Genomic DNA, 18036 nt, shown 5'->3' with positions numbered 1-18036 from the left:
TTAAAAGCACAAGCCTCTGTAACTTGAGCTAAAGAAGTCACTCCTCTAGCTGGCAAGAGTAAAAGAATCATTTTCTCTTGTAACTGGCTGTTCAGTCTGTATTGTGTCCCTCTCTAGTGACTGGTCCAAAATGAAAACGTACTATGGGGGTTAGTTAGAGAAGTTACTTTGCTCATGCTTTTAACATTGGAGATCCCACATTCAATGCATTCCCAAACCTGTGGATTTGAAAACTGCACCTGTCGTTTGCTAATGCTTGGGGTGCTCAGATTTGGCTTATTAGAGGAATAGTCACCAGCTGAAGTTTTGGATTCAGATCTGTGTCTATGGTTTTAGTTTGGGCCTATCTCTAGCCTGGAACCAAAAATGGGCAGGAATGTCAGTCTTCACCACCTGCTGAACTGGAATATAAGAATTCAGACCCTGGTCACATCCTCAGGATAGTTGGAGGAGGTGTAAATTTTTGCTGATGATGTCAGTCCTCTTGGCAATTAGTAGCAGCAGAAATGCAATTATCTTCTGAATAGCACATTTGTTATGAAATAGTAGATTAAGAATATTTGTGTGTGCGGTAAAGTCCTTGGGGATATGAACGATACACTTCTGAAGACGGGGAGGCCCTGTGCCATTAGACTAATCGAGCATTGTAGATCAATAAACAGAGTTACAAATGAGAGCACTACCTACGTTCTCTATTGCAATAGTGTGCTCGGTGCCAAGTCCTGAGGACAATCTGTTCAAACAGCTTTTCGTGTGCCATGCACTCAGGTTACTACATGCTGTATGTAGGTATGGTATGTTTGTTAACAAAATGTCAAGAGCTCTGTGCCGGCACTTTACAGCCATCCAGTATTTATTTAGGGTCGCCCAAATCCTTCTTCCCTGTGTAAATCAAGTGACATTTATCCCATGTAGCAGGCCTGTTTTGAGAGTGTAAGTGGAACTGAAGTGGTGCATGTGCCTTCTAAAAACCTCTGCATAGGGGCATATTTCACAACGGGTTTTTCACAAAGATTCTCCATGAAAGTCAAGGGGTTATAATCCTCCATACACAGGCAGCACATCACTCTATCACTGCCGTTCAGCAGCACTTAGGTTCTCTGTTCCCACTCTGCCGAGGTGTGCACATTAGGCCAAAGGATCCTTGCAGTTTGAACCCATTATCGTACAATCACAGGGTTGGAAGGGACCTCAGGAGGTCACCTAGTCCAAATCATGAAAATGTTCATAGCAGATGAAAACTATTTTCTACCCAACTCTAATTACTATGTGTTTGCAACAGGCCTACTTCCTTACTTTCCAAGCTCAACTGGGGGCCTCTAGAGGCTACTGTTATATAAATAATAAAGCTGCCCTAAGTTCTCTACTCAGGCTTGAAAATCTACAATAGTTCGTTCCTCATAAGCATGATTGAAGAAGATACACATGGAGTTCACAAGGGAAATGGAGAGATTAGCTGACGTGATGATGATGAACCTAACTGACCTTCGTCCACACTGACCATCATGTCATGTCCATCATTGTATCATCAAACTCAATTGTTTATAAATGTGCTCAAATGTAACTCCATCTTGTGGATCATACGGCACAATGAGTCTCAGCTCTTGGACATGCTGGAGAAAGATCTCATTGGTAACTGGGTGTTGGGGGAGGGGAATCCATGAGTAGGGGAGAGGTGTGGAAACCCTCAGAGTGTAAGTTCTTTGGGGCAGGGACTGTGCTCGTTTGTTGTTGTTGTTGTTGTTCTGTGTTGGAACAGCACTTAGTACAATGGAGTCCTGGTCAATGACTAGGGCTCCTAGGGCTCCGGAAATATCAATAATAATAGTTAAAATGCTGAAAAAAATGTAAACTATGTGTAGGTGTTAATGAAAAAATATTTGGGGCCTTCAGAGTGCTGTGGTCTCCTTCTGACTATTATTATTACTCATTACTGGGATTGTAGTAATGTCTAGGAGCCCCACTCATGGACCGGGACCTCCTTAGGCTATAAGCTGTCCAAAGAAGAAAGAGATGGCTCTGCTCCAAAGAGATGGGGTCGATATCACCTGATCACTTTAACAATATCTTCATTGATCACTGGCCACAAACGTAATATGTAAGCATCCTTTAAATTTTCATAATTGCATGAGATTTCACCACACGACTGACTACTATTGACTTTCCTGTGGCCAGCTGAACATGCACAGAACTCCCAGTTAATGGTGACCAAAGAGTAGATGGCTTTAACACAGCTGATTCATGAGTAAAGAGAAGGAAAATAAAGGGGAACAGGAGACTTAAAACTGAGGGAAAGGTAACTAGACACTTCTTTGGGGACAGCTCTTGCATCCAATTTCAAATGTATGCATTCAATGTCTTAGAACAAATAGTGTTCCCCTTCCAATCCAGTAGCTATAAAAAACAACATTAATAATTGCCACATGAAGTGGCTGCCATGGGATACCTGAACTGAGATCATTATTCTAATATTGCTATTTATTATTATTCAAAGAGCCCCAAAGTGTGGCAAGACTAAGACAACAACATCTTAAAACATACAGTTTCCCAGTGTTTACACCCTGGTGAACCATTAAGTTTGAAGAACCCAAAATGAATTGATCAACATAAAAAAAAAACGTGCCTTAGGCTGTTAACTTCCTGAGTTCGGACACCTCCTACTGCCTCTGTGGTGAGTGACAGAAGATGCCTTCTTCAATCTGATCATTATGTCTTTTACTCCCACTCTCCAGTTCTCCCTCTTCAACTTATTTAGGAATAACTTCTAAAGAGGAAAGGACTTCCTTTGGTAAAAGCTCTCTGTTCAGCTGCAAGAAAACCAAGCTCTCAAGGGTGTGTGTTTAACTAGCTAAATCCTCTCTTTCTGGCCTGGAAGACCTCAAAGCTAGCAAAATGTGAACACCAAAAAGTCTGGAGGGTCCAATTAGGATAACCACCAAAAGAGTGGAGAGTTATCCCATTGTCCTGACTCCAAGCAGTCCCTCCCCAAACTCACCACTGCCTTTCCCTTACCGTCTGCCTGACACTTAATTTCCTCACCTTCTCTTTAAGCAGTATCTGATTTTAAAGCCAGATGGGATCATTATGATAATCTAGTCTCATTTCTTGCATGGAAGGCCATAGAAGTTGCACACAGGCCACAGAAGTTCCCACAGCAATGTCTGCATCAAGCCCATCATTTCTGGTTGAGCTAGAAAATATTTTTTAGAAAGATGTTTCATTTGAACCATTTCATCTACCCAATGAGGGAGACAACAAGAACTGGTGCTGGAGGCAAAGGACTGGGTGTCAAAAGATCTGGAATAAAATCCTGGCCCATTGAAGCCCATGGAAGTTTTGCTGTTTACTTCAAGAAAGCCAGTATTTCACCCCTTGGATTAGTTCCCATTTTGGGTACAAGTTAACTATACTATGTGAAAATCAGTTAGCATTATTCTATGCCTCAATTTCCCCATCTGTAAAATGGATATGATACTTACCCATCTTACAGAGCATTCAGATCCTCCCATAATAGCTTATTTGTAGGTACAAAATATTAAAATCATTAGAACAAACCCCTGTTGAAAATGAAACTCCGTAGCAAGAGCACTGTGCTGACATAAAGTCCCTTTGGTCTTTCACAAGTCCCCAGGCTCATCCTTTAACACGAGACAGCTCCTTTCCTTCTCCTGTCCCTGTCTTTCTCTTCTTTCATAACGGGTGGGGTGTAGCTCACTGCACAGATATTTCTCCCAAGCTATTGCATGGTTATTTTTCAAGTGACTTCTTTCAGCAGATGTTCTCCAGTTCCCAGGTGTGCACGTCACCTCCTTCAGTCAGCCAAAACTCACTTGACACACACAGCAGATTGCACTGCCGCTATCTATTTGAGCTAGAGAGTTTGCACAACTGCACACCGGTGACATTGCTCTCCTGTTAATATCAGGGTGATTGGCAACAGTGGTTCTTGGGCAACATGTCTCCCTGTTATCTTCCCTGCTAGTGCTACCGGTTGCAGATATTTCTTTGGGCTTTGCTTCCTCTGTGACGTATGTTTTCCTCTGCACTCAATCCTGTTCCCTACATTAATCTATTAGTATTAACTTATTTTTTCTCTAAACATAGCATAAAAGTGAAGATTGTTGTTCAGAAAGAGAACCCTGCTGTGTTCCACTAATATCTGGACTGGCTTTTGCTTCAGCTATGAACCAAAACCTTGTAAACTCTCTGTGGGTCAAAAAACATATATTCTTCTTCTTCAAAAAAAAAGATATCCTATATGGAACTCCAAGAAAAGAGCATTTCTGGATGGTGAAGGTGGTGGTGGTGTTTTTTTAAGAGAAGAATATGACATGTTAACATGCTTTAGCTATCAAATTAGAGCCCATTGCAGGAAAACAAAGCAAATATCTAAGCAAAGTCAAGGTAACTAAGACAGAGGGATACAAAAATAATTCCAATAAATGTTTTTTTGTTAAAGTTTTTGTGTGATTACACACACACACACACACACACACACTGCAAGCGTAAAATAACACCTCAAGCCTACAGTCTTCTTCAGGCAACTAACACTCACTGAAGGCAGAGAAAGAACAGCAAGATAATGCCCATAATTCGTGGGGCGTAGGTTTCTTTATTTGTTTGATTTTGATTTAAATTACATTACAATATACCCATACAAAAAGCTCTAGTTCTAACAATTATTACACTTACAGACAACAAATGATAACCACTCAGAAGAAAAAAATTATACACAAATAATGAATTAAATCAGGTAGCCAATAACTCAATGCAGCAAAACATCTCTTTCAAGCTATCTCAGAAACATGTCCTTTATCTTACCCCCAAGAATAAACAGAGATTGATATATTCAGAGTTTTTAAGTCCAAAAGGGACCATTATGATCCTCTAGTCTGAGCTCTGGCATAGCCCTGGCCATGTGATCTTACTCAGTAATGCCTACATCTAGCCCATAACTTTCAGCTATGGTATGTCTTTTCAAAAGACATCCCATTTTGATATACTGAGTTCAGCCAATGAAGAATCTACCACATTCATTGATGAGTTGTTCCAAGGGTGAATTACCCGTGCTGTTAAACAGTTTTGTTATTATTTCCAGTCCGGCATTATCTGGCTTCAACTTCATAGATTCATAGATTCCAAGGCCAGAAGGGATCATTGCAATCATCTAGTCTGTTCTCCTGTATAATACCAGCCATAGAAGGTCCCTAGCATAATTCCTAGAGCAGATGTGTTAGAAAAACATCCCATCTTGACTTAAAAATTGTCAGTGCTGGAGAATCCACTACGACCCTTGGTGAATTGTTCCAGTGGTTAATTACTCTTACCATTACAAATGTGCTCCTTGTTTCCAGTGTGACATCTATCCACTGGATCTAGCTACGTATTTGTTTACAGGATTAAAATTTCCTCTGGCCCTCTATATATAAATAAATGGTGCTCATCCCTAAGAGCTCTGGTCTTCTTTTCCAGTTCTAAAATTCAGATCTGTTATGTCCTAATATCTAATAAGCCTTCTCTTCCTTTTACAACAGTCCTCAAGTAATAACTGAGCCAGTATTCCACATTATTTCAAAATCCACCACATCCCACCTGTACTTAAGCCATAAAAACACATGCACCTCAGTTTGTATTCAGCCACAAAGTTTGTCAAGCACTTTAGGAACTGTGGATGAAATGTTTCAGAGTAGTAGCTATATTAGTCTGCAGGGCCGGCTCCAGCGTTTTTGACGCCCCAAGAGGCATGGAAAAAAAAAGACACAATCGGTGGCTGTTCTACAGCCACGCCTCATTCTTCGGCAGCAATTCGGTGGCCAGTCCTTCCCTCTGAGAGACTGAGGGACCCGCCACAGAATAGCCCCTGAAAAGCCGGACATGCTGCCCCTCTCTGTTGGCCGCCCCAAGCACCTGCTTGCTGCACTGGTGCCTGGAGTCGCCTCTGTTAGTCTGTATCCGCAAAAAGAACAGGAGTACTTGTGGCACCTTAGAGACTAACACATTTATTTGAGCATAAGCTTTCATGGGCTGCAGTATTCCACGAAAGCTTATGCTCAGATATATTTGTTAGTCTCTGAGGTGCCACAAGCATTCTTGTTCTTTGGTTTTTTTTGGATGAAAGGTATCTCAAAATGTGTATGATTGTACAACCATTATTATTGCACTGTCATTCTGCGTTTGGCCTTTAAAATCGTTTCAGCCTACTCTAGCTTATGGGGTTTAATTTCCTATCTTTAAATCAACAGCCAGGTTGAACAAAGGAAGAAAGTATGGAGACATTAAAAATAGACTCAGTTTTCTGTATTATTATTATCACAGCTTACCCCATAATGGCTCCATTCCATTATGCTCATGCCAAGAATGTGTGGCAATAACAGGATACATTTATGTAATGCAGGACCTGTAATGCCTGGAAAAAAATATCTTATGAAAAGTAGTTAATGTGTATTGGTCAGATCCTGCCAGATGCTGAATACTTCCAACTACAATAAGGCTTAATAATAACTCCTGCCACTTGTATAGCACTTTATATTTGTAGAACTTGAAGAGTTTTAGAAGAAGGTAAACACCATTATCCCTATTTTACATATGGGGAAACTGAGGCATGTGGTGGGGCAGGGCTAGGTGCACAGAGGGACTTAGGTATTGCATCCTGCCACATAGTGAAATTCATAGTCCTGAGCTAGGCCCCCAAACTAACATTGCATTGTAAGGGGAAAGTTAGATGTGCAAGAAAGGGATGCACAGAAGCCAGCAAGGGTTTAGTCCCTACTCCAAATCAGACACAGTGGAGAGTCAAATCTGGGTCTCCCACCTAGAAGGTCTCCCTCTGTTTTTTCATGGGAAAGGACTTATCCCTGGCTCTTTTGGGCAGGTTAAGCATGCTCTGAGCTGTCTACCAGATCTACCTGCAGGTGAAATAGGTGAGAAATGATTCCTTTGTGAATCCCACCGAGGTTTAGATGTCAGCAGGGCACTGAGCAGCTCAGCAGCCTGGGCACCTCGGAAGATTAGGAAGCTGCAGGATTAGGCAGCAGCTGAACAGGGGTTTCGAAGATCTCAATGCAAGAGGCTTTTAGGCACCTAAATCCCCACTTGGATGTAGACCAAAGCGACTTGTCCTAGGTCACCCTGCATCCAGTGGTAGTGATAGGAGGAGAACACAGCTCTCCTGAGCCTCCAGTCCAGTGCACGCAGGGGGAAGGCACACTTGAAGTAAGGTAGTACTCAGGGTAAATAGGGCATCAGGGTCTGGCCCTCAGGCATCTAAGTAGTCCTGATTTACACAGGTACTGAGCCAGCACTAGAGGTCGTTGAACATTTTCTGATGAGATTTTTCAATGAAAAATGGCTTTTTCAATTCCCCCTCCCCCCCAAAGGAGTGTCTGTTTTAAATGAAACATGTTTGGATTTTCATTTTTTTCCCCCCAGTTTTTCAGTTTTACACCAAAAATGAACAAAAAAAAATTTAAAAAAATGTGATGACCCCCCCTCCCCCAATTGGTTTTGTCTGCATTTCATGGGGGAGGGATGTGTGCAAAGGGAGAAATCACTTCCTGAACAGCTCTGCTCAGCGCTTATAGCATCCCCTGAAATCAGTGTGACAGTCAAGTGCTCAGCACATTTGAAACTAGGAACTGACGGCACCATCCTGCAAAGATTTATGCACATGTTTAAATTTACACATGGTGAGCAGTTGCATTGAGCATTCCCAACACATACAGCTGAGCAAATGTTTACATATTTGAAGGATTGGGGCCTAAAACTGGAATTTTCAAAGGGGCCTTGATAACATAGGAATACAGGACACACTGAAAGTCAGTGGGAACTCTGCTCCTAAATTACATATATGCTGTCGAAAATTCCACTCTATATGCCTATTTCCATGTACCGAAGTTTCGTCTAAACGTAGTTATTTGACTACACAAATATTTAGGCCAGATTGAGATCCTTCTGTGAATGGGATTCTTAATGAAGATAGGACCAGAATTAAATAACAATAATACCTTTTATTAATAATAATACAATACTTATGGGGAAAATGTTGTACTAAAAGGTACATTAATTACTGGAACTCTGCACAGCAGGTTTGAAACCAATAAAAAGAGGAATTGATACTAGAAGAGTACCCAGAATTCAAAAGCCTGAATTGTACCATTATATTATGGGAATTAAAACCCAGTAGAAACACAATGCAGTGAAGTTCAGCGGAGAATGGGTACAATGCTATGGCTGGCCCCAGTGCAAATTATATGATAACATCTTATGATTACTTTGCTTCTGACACAGTTTTGTTCTAGGATCCAATCTGTTCTGTTAGATTGCAACTGTGCGTTCTCCACTAGGAACAAAATATATCAGTAAAACTTACCATCTGTGTCAAAATATGACTGTGTAAATTTCAAATGGAGCATATTTGTTAGTTTTTATTCCCAGAAATGTTTGTGTTTAAGCTGTCATTTCCTCTAGAATTCGACATAAGCCTCCTAGTCATGTTCTCAAACATCCTCCTTAGGAGTCTGATCTTCAGATCAGAAAAAAAAATATTGCTTTTGAATCTCAGGGCAGGGGTTTAAAGTTTATTTTAAATGGATTTCTCTTTTTTAAGTCCATCTGTGAGTCTGAAATTGACATGGAGGGGTTAAAGGTCACCCCCACTGACAGGAGGTGAAAGCTCATTGCCTCTGCCAATAATCTCTCTCGTCTTTATGCTTTAAACTGTGTTGCTGTTTCACAAACAACTTTTGATTAATCTTTACCTGGCCTGCTCTAATGCCCATTGCAGAGACAGTCCTGCTTATGTGGGCCACATCATTTGGAATGTGGAAAAGTCAGTGGGGGTTTATAATTGGATTAAGCTCTGTGTCCTACACACACACTGGCAACTTTCCTGACAATTTAGGTACAAGGTAATATGCAACAAAGAGATCTGGTATTCAGAAGGGCTCCACACCTTACCTTGGGGGGAGACACCTGGGCAGGCTATGATGAGCAACAGAATAATAGGCAACCAACAGCAACGCTGCTCTGATGGTGTCATATTTCCCTATTCCAGGCGTGCATTTGTGGGAAAACCTCAAACCCACCTTTTAGCTTCTCAGAGTGATTGGTTTCAGCTGGAGACTCCTGAATCTAATGTTTGCGTCAGCAGGCACATCTGACAGGAGCTTGAGGCAGTTCCTTCGTCCTTTTGCTTGGAAAGCAAAGTATCAATCCAACCACATACTTGCACTGCAGGGCTACAAATAGATATTCAGGCTCAGGCTGGAGCCTAGGCTTCAAGACCATCTGCCATTGCTGGATTTCAGAGCTTGGGCTCTAGCTTAAGAGAGAGCACCTATAGTGCTATTTATAGTTCCCACCACCCCAGTGCACTGAAACTTTTTTGGCTGTATAGACATAGAATATCAGGGTTGGAAGGGACCTCAGGAAGTCATCTACTCTAACCTCCTACTCAGAACAAGACCAGTCCCTGACTGGGCCCCTCAAGGATTGAGCTCACAACCCTGGGTTTAGCAGACTAGTGCTCAAGCCACTGAGCTATCTCTCCCCTGTCTTTTGAAAGTGAGACTTTAGCTACTAAATCACTTCTGAAAACATTACCCTCTGGGCTTCTGTTTCATCTGCCTCCCTTCATCTGTCTTGTCTATTTTGACTGTAAGCCGAAACCATCTCTTGTACAGTGCCTAGCACAAGAGGGGTCCAGATAAATCGAGCCCTCTACGTGCACCATACTATTAGCACAGCAATCCCATTCACAGCAATCCCATTCACCTGGAAGAACAGCCTTGCCTAGGTCAGTCAGTGCTTGCCTGCCACACTCATTATAGGCAGCAAGCCAGGGATTAGTTATGGTATCTATTAAAATGATTCATTTGAAATACCAGCATGCCATCATTTTGTTAGCTTCCACTACAGGAAACATGGGGGTGAGGGCGGGAAGAGCGGTCCAGGATTTGAATGCAGATCTATCAAATCTCATGTTACCACATTAGTCACAAGCCCAAATTTTCTCTCAGTGCAATGATGAAATAGATCAGGGGTTGGCAACCTTTCAGAAGCAATGTGCCGAGTCTTCATTTATTCATTCTAATTTAAGGTTTCGCGTGCCAGTAATACATTTTAATGTTTTTAAAAGGTCTCATTCTATGTCTAAAATACATAACTAAACTATTGTTGTATGTAAAGTAAATAAGGTTTTCAAAACATTTAAGAAGCTTCATTTAAAATTAAATTAAGATGCAGAGCCCCCTGGACCAGTGGCTAGGACCCGGGCAGTGTGAGTGCCACTGAAAATCAGCTTGTGTGCCTCCTTCGGCACTCATGCCATAGGTTGCCTACCTCTGAAATAGATCATACACTTTAATCTAATGGATTTCAATGCCATTGAGTTTCAGCTGCCTCCATATCTGGCCACATACGCAACCTAAATAAGTTACTAACTCTTTATTTCAAATGTCCAATCAGTAATAATTGGTATGTTTTTTTTTCTACAGATTCTAAGGTTGTCTTTAGAATCTTAGATATCTTTCATGATCTAATATCAATGAACATCAGAAGTTCTTTGAATTCTTTGGATGTCACATCCATCCATTTCCACAGCACTTCCACTGCACCCTAAAGACCTTGTGGTAAAAGTTTTAAAACAATTTTTTTTCAGTTTTCTGTCTATACAGATTCCCTTTCAAATTTCAAAATCTTAATACATTTGTGCAGTTTCTGGAGCATGCAACTTGACATTTTGAACACCCAAACTGACTTGACCTCGTTCTAATTTTTTTATAGTTTTTTTTTTTCCCCTGTAAGCCTCTGGCGATATTTGATTAACTGTAAGACAGACACACAACCCAAGATCAGCACCTTATACTCTCTGAAAAGTTAAATATTAGCATTTTTGTAAAATTACTCAAAAGCTTGTCTCTTTTTCATTGGGAAACAAAATCAGGGTAACAATAGGAAATAGATCTAGTATATAGGGTCAAAATTACTGATCTTGTGACTTCCACCTGTGTTTGTCTACTGACATTTCGTCAGTTATGAAACCTTTCCTCTGCAGTAGAAAACATAAATCTGGAAAACTGTAGTTCAGCAGAAACACTCACTCACTGAAACTCAGGATGAAAAATATGCCCTTTGATCTTAACATCCATAAACTATCAGGATGCTAGTGCTGCATTTCATCCTTGTATCACCACCATTCATGCAGCTATACTGGATTAAGGTGGTTGTTTGGGATATTGTTAAGCCCTGACCTTCCAATAACTAGCCTTCTTCTGTTTGTGCAGCTTTTACGGCAGCATGTTTCACGAGTTTCATTTCATGTCCAGTAAGGGATCATGTGTCAACATTCTTATTTGCAGAATTGTGTCAGTCCAACTGTTTGACCCTGCAAGGTAATGAGCATCCCTTGGCCTTGTATAATCCAGAGGTTTTGGTTGTGTTGTAACTTTCAGCTGATGCCAATCAACACGTTTGCTAACAGGTGAATAAATATTACTTGATGATTACCTGTTCTCTTCATTCCCTCTGGGCACCTGGCCTTGGCCGCTGTTGGAAGACAGGATTCTGGGCTACATGGACCTTTGGGTTGACCCAGTATAATCGTTCTTATATTCTTATGTTTCTAATTGATACACCTCACCAACCATCATGAAGCGCCTACATTAGCATTGACAGTTATGATGATTTGCAATAAGTTGGTCATGTTATAATATGACTGAAACCTGTAGTCTAGAAAAGGCCCTTTAAAAGTGCCCTGAAGTCTCCTGCACTCATTGGGTGCTTCTCAGAGCAAATATCCAAAATTTTAGAGAAGACCCACATTTATGCAGTGTTGGCTCATCCGGAGCAAATCTTTTTCAGGAAGACTCTTTGAGATATAACATAGGGTCAGTATTCAACCATGTTCCCATCTCCCGAATTCAGCTTTGAATTTCAAGTTAGAACATATTCACAGTCTCAAAGGGAAGGTTACTCAAATCTGGTTGGTGATAGGTTGAAATCATGGAAGTTTACTCAAAACTCTATAGACAGTTTTCAGCTTTTCAATGAATCAACCCAGAATTTTAATGTTGTAACAAAACCTGAAACCCATGTTCTTTTGCGTTTCCAGGGCTACTCCATTACTGCAAACACTTTTCACAAGGCTCTTCCAGGCTTGACATAGGGCCAGACCTTAGTGCATTTATACCTGAACTCAATGAGAAATGTGTATAAAAACAAAGGGGGACCATAGTTTTCCAGCTACTTATTGCATGAAAATTTGCTTCATTTTATGTTATCTTGTTCTTTCTCCTATTCATCACCATTTGTTTGTTTCCACCATCTGCTGTGTCTTTTCACAACCTAGATTGTAAACTCTGAGGAAAGGAATGTCTTTTTACTGGATATCAGTATAGAATGCAGCACTATGGCTGGATGGAAAATGGTTTTCCTGTCCTGCAAATATTTTTGAGAGTTCAAAATTATTTCCCATCACAAATCAGCTAGAAAAGTCATAATCTGGAAAATATTGGCCCACTGAAAAACAGAAATATTGTTGTTTAGATTTTGACTTTTTTACTTAAAAAAACTGGGTTTAGTCTAATTAGCTTACATTTTAAAACAAAAATTCATTTTTAGGGGAATTTTTTGTTTCAAAAAGGTCAAAACAAAATGTTTTGACAAATTTGGTTTTTTTTCTTGACTATTCTTCTCAAGACATAAAATTTTCAAAACTGACTCTGTTTTGACAACAGTTTCAGTTTTCACATCAAAAATTTTCCACAAAAAATCAGTGAACAATTCCTGACCAGCTCTGCTTGGTGCAATGACCCTGGACTGGTACCCTTACATGCTACTGCATGATACATAATAATAATGGAGTCCAACTTTGTGGGCCTCTACATACACTCACAATATAAAGGTTATATAATAATACATTAATAACAATAATAAAGGTAAATCTGACTTCCTTCATCTTCACATTAATAGGGGCTGAACTCAATCATCTCCTAAACTTCTGTGCTCTGAGCAGATGACATGAGAAGCTGGAGAGAAACATCAAGAGAAATGAAGGCAGAACCATATTATATGGAAAAGGCATTCTCTTCCCTTTAAATAATTAAAATGAAGTAATGGGGCTTTGTGCAGAGATCTCTGTTGGGTTGGGTCATTCACATTCCCAACCCATGGGCAGGCTATGGGGTTGCAATAAAGGCCCTCTAAAAAGTGCACTATCTACAATGGAATCTGATCCATCGGATCTGCATTATCACAGATCTGCTAGTAATGACTTTGGCCTATCCCAAGACCTTGTTGTTCACTTGCAAGATCCTCTCTTCAGCATGAAGATTCTGCTTGGCCTTTCCATCAAATGTATCTTTAATAATGTAGTGCCAACAAGGGACTGGAATAAGTGGTCCAGAGGCCAATGGCCCTCCATATCCTGCTTGATTTTCACCCACAAGTAAGTTAATTTTAGAGAGCCCTATATAGTTCATTCCCTCATTCAGTGTTGGTTAGATATGCAGTCTTCAGGTATTCAAAGTCTCTCATAATCTCTGCCACAGCATGACATGAACACCTCTCAAATGCTCCTTCCATCTGTGCACATGGCACCAAACCTGAAAGGGTAAAACAGATGTTATAAGAGAAGCCTGAGGCAGGAACCAGTGAACTTCTGGAGAAATGTCTAAGAAAGATCCAGAGGGCAAGAGACACATTAAATCAGACTAGTAAAAATAAAAGAAACTGTCAAGCATTTGGCTTAAAAAGCACTATATTGTCTTGAATGGGGAAATACTTTCCTCTGGGTTTTCTTTTTGTAGAATGAAAAAAGAAGCTGCACATAAAAAAGATGGACACAATATCATTCTAGGTTAGAGCTGAGCATGAAATGGTTTTCCCATTCTGTAAAATTTTTCAAAATATTGAAATATGTTCCCATCCCAAATCAAGATGAAAAGTTAAAATCTCAAAATTTTTCATGAACTTACTACTAGAAAAAACACTCTGAAACATTTTGTTTCAAAAAATTTGACGTTTCCTTTGAATTTTGACTTTTTATCATTTTTAATCTTTTGTTTTCTAAATTTACTAAAATTTTGATATTAAAATTCATTTTGACTCAAAAAATGGTTCTGGTTCAAAAATGTTGCAGTGGAATGATTTGATAATTTTTAAACTTGCTCACCCCCCAAAAATTTAAGGTTGGAGTTTAATTGAACCAGTGTTTCTTTTTTTGTTTTGACTAATTGAAATTGAAAGAATGAGGGGGGGTTTGATAGCTCTTTTCAACTACCTGAAAGGGAATTCCAAAGAGGATGGATCTAGACTGTTCTCAGTGGTACCAGATGACAGAACAAGGAGTAATAGTCTCAAGTTGCAGTGGGGGAGGTCTAGGTTGGATATTAGGAAAATCTTTTTCACTAGGAGAGTGGTGAAGCACTGGACTGGGTTACCTGGGGAGGTGGCGGAATCTCCATCCTTAGAGGTTTTTAATGTCAGGCTTGACAAAGCCCTGGCTGGGATGATTTAGTTGGGGATGGGTCCTGCTTTGAACAGGGGGTTGGACTAGATGACCTCCTGACATCTCTTCCAACCCTAAACTTCTATGACACTATGATTCCATCTAAGGCTGAATTATCCACAATTTAAGAGCAGGAGGCCTGACAGTAGTATATTGTCTATTAAAGGACCTTATCTTGAGAACTGACTCTCCTACTTTTTGTTCCAAAATAGCCCAAGACCATTGGCTTTCAGGGCACGATAACCTTCAGGTCAGGTCATTGGAGGTGAAGGAAGGGGAACAGACTTGATGACATCTCGATGACACTTCCAGCACTACATTTCTATGATGCTACAATGTAAGTTTTCCCTAGTCACTCGGGCCATGGAGGAAAAATGGTGTGAGAAGGACTGATTTTTGTGGGATTGAATTAAGTTTATGTTTTGTTGGGGTCTGCCAGTGCATTATATGCTGGGATTGTAATTTATTTGATTAACTACTCTTTTAACCTATGGCATAAATGAAAAGAGAGGGAGGGAATTGGATGGATAGATAGATAGATAGATAGATAGATAGATAGATAGATAGATAGATTATGAGTTTGGATAGAAATCTTGAGCCAAACTATAGCAGTAGTAAAAATTCTGAGTTTACAGACATCCAGAAGTTATGAGCACTCTGCAATTTTGGAAAATATATTACATGTGGGATGCCTTGTGGCCCTAGGGAAAGCGTTCTGTTTCTTTCATGACCCATAACTCAAGAGTATGGCAGGCATTAGCACTTTAGAAAACATCTCCATTCTTCCTAGGTGAGGTAGAACCTGCAGAATGCAGAGTATCTTACTTATTTGGCTGTGATTTGAGGGTTTTTTTTTAATTATTTTAAACACTAACTTTATGTGGTATCATTATCACAGATAGATGAGGGAAATAAGAAAAGGCAGTAGAAGTGAATTTAATTTTATACTAAATATATAATAGTTATGATCTGACTAATACTCTAGAGTAAATTATATGCCACAAAACAATGAGAAGAATGGATCTGATGCACAATGCAGGAGTCTGCCTGGAAAACACAAACCTGACCATTTTCTTTTTGGTTTTGAGAACCCCCAAACCACAAATGTTTGGCTTTCTTCACTGAAACATTTTGAGTGAGATACAAATGTTCTGTTACAATTTTAATTTTGAGCAATGAGTCATTTTCCATTTGAGGGGGGAAATGTTTAAAAGGAAAATGTTCAGTTAGCTCCAGTTGCAGCCCTGCAGATGACAGCATTTCACTAAATCCGATCAAGATATTTGTAAAGCTCTATGAGATCTTTGGGAACAGAAGCCGCTAGCTAAATGTAAGGTAGCCATATTTATCTTTCTCCCAGCGCACTTTTCTCTTCCCTGTTTTTAATTAGTGGAATGTAGAGAAAATATACAAACAAATTAACCCCCCCAGGGTTATTTTATACTAGGACTATTCAGAAATAGAACATCTCAAACAAGCTGGTTAGAGAGATACCTCAACTGACTTTGTCAGTTATGACATTGTCGTAATAGCTACCATAGATCGAGGAGCAGCTTGGGTTAGCAAATCTTTATTTTTAAAAACAAATATTGGTGATACATTGTATCCCATTCACCTTCCCTTGATTTCTGTTCTTCTAAGACCTTGAGCCTGAAATCACTTATGTACATGCTTAACTTCACCTACATGAGTATTTTCACTGGGACTATTTAAAGATAAGCACTTTGGTACCTCAGCAAAACACTCAACCTTGGGCTTCACCTTAACCCTGTTTTAAGTCCCATTGACTTTGATTGGACTGATAAATATGATTCTTAAAGTTAAGCACATGCTCAAGTGCATTGCTGAAATGGGGCCACAGCACTGAAGTCAATGAGATCCCAATGTGTGCACAATCAAGCCTCATTTGTTTGCAGAATTGGTACCTAAAGGCCCCATGTATATAGCAGTTTTCTGCCCATGCAAAATAATATGCATGATCAGAGCTGGAGGGTGTGCCTACACTGTATTCACACGGCGTGATTGCATCTCTTGCAGACACATCTGAGGCCTGGTCTACACAACGAGTTTAAATCAATTTAAAGAGTGTTAAATCGATTTAACGCTGTACCCGCCAAGAGAGAGATCTCCAGGATACACACGCGCTGCGTGACAAGCGTAACGGGAAAAGCCAAGACTCAAAGATGGACGCCCTGGCTGGAGGGGTACTAGAGGACTCCCTAAATCACGCATCATCCACAGCATCCGAAAAATATTTGCATCTGCTGAGCTCCAAGTCGTAGGCTTCAAACACAGTGTCCGCATGGTTCGGGTAATACGCTCCTCATTTTGCTCCACCCACCCCGTGAAAGAAAAGGGAAAGAAATTCATTTTTGACTTCTTTCAGTGCACCTCATGGTACTGAAGGCTGCTGGTAGACGCGAGCGCCAGCCCAAAAAGTTGAAAGAAGCATAAAGCCACTCTTCCCTCCTCTCTCTCCCCTGGTGTGACGTGCAGTAGGACTATAACTGCCTCATGAATATTTAACATGTGACATGAAGCAACATTTCTGGTTACTAGCCCAGTAGCTTAGGACAGAAGGCTTAATAACTAGCTTCATCATAGCAACTGGGGCTTCAGCCCCCCCTTTCCTGGTAAAAAAAAGATTCTGTACTGCCGGAACTGTCATAGCAGAAGCATGCTGTGCTCCCTCTCTCCCACACCGCTTTCAATGTCCTGCCTGACTATCATACCTGCGCCAGAGCTCCTCCCCTCTATTTATCTCAACTAATCAGTGTTTCTTATTCCTGCATTCTTTATTATCTTCATGACACAAATTGGGCGGAAAACCCTCACGGTAAGCCCACGAAGGTTTGGGGAGAAGGGAAGCAAGAGTGGGGTTAGTTGCAGGGCAACCCCTGGAATAACTGGACACAAGAGAAGCTGTGCTCTCTGATACACTGGTCCTAATACACTTGCCTTATTTCTAAGGCAGGATGACTCTATTTTAGAAAACCAATAAGGGGAGGGATTGACCTCAGGAGCAATCCCAATGTTGCTTTTGCGTTTGCACCCCCGGCGATTTCAGCCAGGGGCACTCATGATAGCACGACAACGTACAGAGGGGGAGAGATAACCATCATTTCATTCGCCAGTTTACTTCCAGCAGTAGACAGTACATGAACGACTGAACCATCTCTGCTATCATGCAAAAGCCAAGTGAATGCTGCTGTGTAGCGCTGGGATGTATCGCCTCTCTGTCCTCGGCACTCCACGTACACATATGGTGCGGAAATAAATAAAAACGCTTGAACGGCTCCATGGTTGCCGTGCTATGCGCTGCCAGGGCAATCCAGGAAAAAATGGCGTAAAGGCATTGTCACTGATTTTTTTTTTTTTTTTTTTTTTTTTTTTTTTTTTTTTTTTTTTCCTCTTTTTCCCCGGAGAAGGAATGTCTGACAACATTAGCCCAGACCACCCAAACAATAATGATTCAAAAACCCCAAAAATTCCAAGGGGCGGGGGAAGACTGCGGAACATGGGTGCTAACA

The sequence above is a fragment of the Chelonoidis abingdonii genome, chromosome 3, assembly GCF_003597395.2.
Source record: "Chelonoidis abingdonii isolate Lonesome George chromosome 3, CheloAbing_2.0, whole genome shotgun sequence".
Classification (NCBI taxonomy): domain Eukaryota; kingdom Metazoa; phylum Chordata; order Testudines; family Testudinidae; genus Chelonoidis; species Chelonoidis abingdonii.
Note: the sequence above shows the minus strand (reverse complement) of the source record.